At 50.1% G+C, this 5147-nt stretch overlaps 2 non-coding genes across 2 annotated transcripts; one reads left to right on the top strand and one right to left on the bottom strand.

Annotated features, from left to right (window-relative positions):
- The first annotated feature begins 467 nt into the window (after window positions 1-467).
- Window positions 468-629, top strand: LOC139278582 (U1 spliceosomal RNA). Its single transcript, XR_011596309.1, has one exon. It is a non-coding gene; the product is annotated as a U1 spliceosomal RNA (small nuclear RNA).
- A 3902-nt stretch (window positions 630-4531) lies between these two features.
- Window positions 4532-4694, bottom strand: LOC139278564 (U1 spliceosomal RNA). The gene has a single exon (XR_011596300.1). It is a non-coding gene; the product is annotated as a U1 spliceosomal RNA (small nuclear RNA).
- Between the last annotated feature and the right edge of the window lie 453 nt (window positions 4695-5147).

The raw sequence follows: 5147 nt of genomic DNA, 5'->3' as shown, positions 1-5147 counted from the left end.
GGTCCAGGAGTACGTGCTGAGGGTCACACTAACAATTGGTGCAGTCGCCGCAAAGGCACGGTGGGGAAGGGCCACAGTTTAAAGTCCTTCCACCACGGTAAACCCAGGGGCTGGAATCAGTATAAAACTCCCCTCGGCCTGTACTTGTAAACTTGTTGTATACATAGAGCACCATGATCTGAAAACACCTGTGTAGTGCCATGTATAATGCAAGTTCTGTTTAGTAATGTAAGTTGCAAAGAAATGTAACTTTACCCTCACCCATTCCGTGTACCGTATAGTGTCACTAGTAAAGTAATTTGATGACTGTATTACAATGTATCCTGGATTGTACTGAATTATACCTTGAAATGTAAAGCAAGAAAATGTATTGAACGGAACTGCCGTCAGCACCCAAATGTATTGTATGGAATTACTGACCACATCCAAATGTACTGAACTGCCTCCAATGTATTGTGCACATTTTTATATCAATCAAGTATATTTTGAAATGTAACAAAAAGGTGCTCCCAGGCTGAGGCTATCTCTCCCATTGCACTTGGGGTGTGGTGACTCCTGCGATGTCCCCAAATGTGGGATACTCGACTGCAGAATTTGTGGTAGTGGGGGACTGCGTTCGCTCTCCCCTGGCTTTACAATCAAAATCAGAATTTCAAATGCATCTATTGGCAAATTCAACATTTTGTTGATCAATCTCACGGTCTGTTTCAATTCCAGCTCTATTTTATTTCCAATAGAGGGAACTACAAAACCGGCCTTCCTCAGAAACACACAACACCATCCTGCACCTTTTCCTTCCACAGTCCCCCTGGTCCACCATCACTTCTTTCCTCACTAACATCACTTCCAACCTCACTCAGCACACCAATGTCGATCACCTGCACCACCTTTAAAACAACTCACCAGTCAGTCTATTCAAATGGCCCCATAAGTCATACCAACACTCACATTCAGTTCATCTCCACGCTCACATTTAGATTCATCTCTACAACTATCAAATGCCACATTTTACACAAAAAATCAACAATTATTCACACTTGCAACTCAGTCAGTCATAGGCAGTCCCTCGGAATCGAGGAGGACTTGCTTCCACTCCTGAAGTGAGTTCTTTGGTGACTGAACAGTCCAATACGAGAGCCACAGACTCTGTCACAGGTGGGACAGATAGTCGTTGAGGGAAGGGGTGGGTGGGACTGGTTTGCCGCATGCTCCTTGCACTGTCTGTGCTTGATTTCTGCATGCTCTCGGCGATGAGACTCGGATGTACTTCCTCCACTGAGGGCGGTCTTTGGCCAGGGACTCCCAGGTGTCAGTGGGGATGTTGCACTTTATCAGGGAGGCTTTGAGGGTGCCCTTGTAAAGTTTCCTCTGCCCACCTGTGGCTCATTTGCCGTGAAGGAGTTCCGAGTAGAGCGCTTGCTTTGGGAGTCTCGTGTCTGGCATGTGAACTATGTGGCCTGCCCAGCGGAGCTGGTCGAGTGTGGTCAGTGCTTCAATGCTGGGGATGTTGGCCTGGTTGAGGACGCTGATGTTGGTGCGTCTGTCCTCCCAGGGGATTTGTAGGATCTTGCGGAGACATCGTTGGTGGTATTTCTCCAGCGACTTGAGATGTCTACTGTACATGGTCCATGACTCTGAGCCATACAGGAGGGCGGGTATCACTGCAGCCCTGTCGACCATGAGCTTGGTGCAGGATGGTGTTGTGTGTTTCTGAGGAAGGCCGGTTTTGTAGTTCCCTCTATTGGAGGGCCTGGTCTTCAAACACTCTTTTCCTCAGACAACTCACACAACATCCAACAACATTTTCAGAGCAACATGCCAACTCTGCACTTTACCTCATAAGTATTAGTGTCAGGCAGTCCCTCATATGGAGGATGACCTGGTTCCACACCAAAAATAGATGAGTTCACAGGTGTTTCAATGAGGGACCTGACAATCTAGGTCTCGAACTACAACCTGAAGGGTGGAAGATGCCTGTGCGTGGATTCTTTTAACGTGAGGTGGCCGTTGCACACCAGCCACCACACGGGGCTTGTCAGAGCGAGGTCTTGATCCAGTGACAAGGGTTAACCAAGGCGACTGGAGACCTGCTCTGCTGCACAGACCTAGAGCGCACGCATGCTCCTAGTATCCATAGATCGCAGTGTGGGCTGGCCTGTGCTGCCCCTGGGCCCTCCCTCTCCTGGGCCCCGAACCCTCGCCTCTCCTGGGCCTCGAACCCTCGCCTCTCCTGGCCCCGAACCCTCGCCTCTCCTGGGCCCTGAACCCTCGCCTCTCCTGGGCCCCGAACCCTCGCCTCTCCTGGGCCCTGAACCCTCCCTCTCCTGGGCCCTGAACCCTCGCCTCTCCCGGGCCCTGAACCCTCGCCTCTCCTGGGCCCCGAACCCTCGCCTCTCCTGGGACCTGAACCCTCGCCTCTCCTGGGCCCTGAACCCTCGCCTCTCCAGGGTCCTGAACCCTCGTCTCTCCTGGGCCCTGAACCCTCGCCTCTCCTGGGCCCTGAACCCTCGCCTCTCCTGGGCCCCGAACCCTCGCCTCTCCTGGGCCTCGAACCCTCGCCTCTCCTGGGCCCCGAACCCTCGCCTCTCCTGGGCCTCGAACCCTCGCCTCTCCTGGGCCCCGAAGCCTCGCCTCTCCTGGGCCCCGAACCCTCGCCTCTCCTGGGCCCTGAACCCTCGCCTCTCCCGGGCCCTGAACCCTCGCCTCTCCTGGGCCCCGAAACCTCGCCTCTCCTGGGCCCCGATCACGATGCTCCTGGGCCCTGAACCCTCGCCTCTCCTGGGCCCCGAACCCTCCCTCTCCTGGGCCCAGAACCCTCGCCTCTCCTGGGCCCCGAACCCTCGCCTCTCCTGGGCCTCGAACCCTCGCCTCTCCTGGGCCCCGAACCCTCGCCTCTCCTGGGCCCCAAACCCTCGCCTCTCCTGGGCCTCGAACCCTTGCCTCTCCTGGGCCCCGAACCCTTGCCTCTCCTGGGCCTCGAACCCTCCCTCTCCTGGGCCCTGAACCCTTGCCTCTCCTGGGCCCCGAACCCTCCCTCTCCTGGGCCCCGATCTCTCACTGCTCCTCCACCCCAATCACAAATGGAACAGTCAGAAACAGGACATCAATTAGTCTCCTCTTATAGTGGAGACATCAAATATGAACACACTGTTATTTGAAATATCAAAATATTAAACTCCAGCCTAGTTGAAGGGTTATTGACATCAGCAGAAACAAACAGTAACTAACAGAATGAAGACAATTCAGTAGGATGTGAATAACAGCAGAATCCAAACCCTGCAGTCACTTGTGAACTCGTTGGTGTCTCAGCAGGTTGGATGACTGAGTGAATCCCTTCCCACACTCAGAGCAGGTGAACGGTCTCTCCCCAGTGTGAACTCGCTGGTGTGTAAGTAGTTTGATGGCTGTAAACTGCTTTGCGGTTGTCAAAGGCGCTATATAAATGCACCTCTTTCTTTTTCCACAACATTTTCAATCTTATACGACACAGCACAAGACGAGGCCATTCGGCCCATCCTATCTCTGACGGCCCTTTCAAAGGGCTATCCAATTCATCCCACTCCTCTCTTCTTTCCCCAAAGCCCTGACATTATTTATCCTTCAAGTATTATCCAAATTAACTTTTCAACATTACTGTTCAATGTGCTTCCACCATGTTTTCAGACAGCTCACAACAATTTGCTGCCTAATGTTGTTTTACCTGAAGTCGCTTCAGGCCGGCGGGGGAACATCCTTCTGTTGCCTCTGGTTCTTTGGCAAATTTTCTCCAATCTCTGTCCCCTGGTTAATGACCCTTGTGACACTGGAAAAAGTTAATCCTTATTTACTTATCAATTTATAATTTATATAGCGCCTTTAACGTAGTAAAACATTCCAAGGCACTTCACAGGAATGTTATCAAACAAAATTTGACACGAGCCACATAAGGAGATATTAGGACATGTGACCTAAAGTTTGGTCAAAGAACGAGGTTTCGAGGAGCGTGTTAAAGGAGGCGAGGTTTGGGGAGGGAATTCCAGTGTTTAGGGCCGAGGCAGCTGAAAGCAGGCCCACCAATAGGGGCTGTGCAAAAACGTGAAACTCCACTTAAAGCAAAGAAGGTGGAGTGAGATGAGCTACGGGAAACTGGTGAAATGGTTCCAGCACAGGGGGTGAATGTCACAGTCCTGGGAAATCCCTTGGGAAGTCTCACTGTGTGAGCTGATTTGTAGCAAAGCTTTGCAGGATGTATTGAGAGAGTGTTTGAGCAAATATTGCAGTGAGGCAGAAGTTGCAGCCTTGGGTTGCATATTGACCTTGAAAGTAAGGAAGTGTGTCGATGAGTAATTACTCTGGAGCCATTAAGGGCGGGAAAAATGTCTTGCAAATGCATGGCAGCTCTTGGTGCAGATAAAGTAACTGTTGGTGACGTGCGTGTGAAGAAAGCAGTTTCTATTGTCACAGATAAAGACAAACTAGGGAGTGAGAGCAGAGGATAAAGAAAGTGTAGAAGAGAGGCACTTTGCTGAAATCTAACTTTGAATTGTAAAGCCAGGGGAGAGTGCAGACACAGTCCCACACTACCACAAATGTTACAGTCGAGTATCCCACATTTGGGGACATCGCAGGCTCCAGCACACCCCAAGTGCAATGGTCTAGCCTCATCCTGGGAGCTTGTTTTTTGTTTCACAAATATACTTTATTCATATAAAAATATTCACAATACATTGTAAAATACCTTGTGGTCAGCAATTCCATACAATTCGATGGATGCTGACAGCAATTCCATACAATGCACTAGCGTACATTTCATTTCAAGGTACAGTTTAGTACAATCCGTAAATCATGTTACATGTAGTACTGAGCAAATAAGGGTATTACATGGAGCAGGTAAGGACAGGTTTACATTACATTTCGGGATACATTTCAACACCGATGACCAATCACGGTACAGGTAGCACTGTGCAGATGAAAGCAGTACACAGAACGGATGAGAATACATTTATATTTCTTTACAAGTTACTAAACAGTGCAGAACTTGCATTATACATGGCACTACACAGGTGTTTTCAGATCATGGTGCTCTATGTATACAACAAGTTTACAAGTACAGCCCGAGGGGAGTTTTATACTGATTCCATCCCCTGGGTTTACCGTGGTGGAAGGAC

The sequence above is a fragment of the Pristiophorus japonicus genome, chromosome 1 (genome assembly GCF_044704955.1).
Source record: "Pristiophorus japonicus isolate sPriJap1 chromosome 1, sPriJap1.hap1, whole genome shotgun sequence".
Lineage (NCBI taxonomy): Eukaryota > Metazoa > Chordata > Chondrichthyes > Pristiophoridae > Pristiophorus > Pristiophorus japonicus.
The sequence above is the reverse complement of the archived record's forward strand: the minus strand, read 5'-3'. Positions and strand labels throughout refer to the sequence as shown.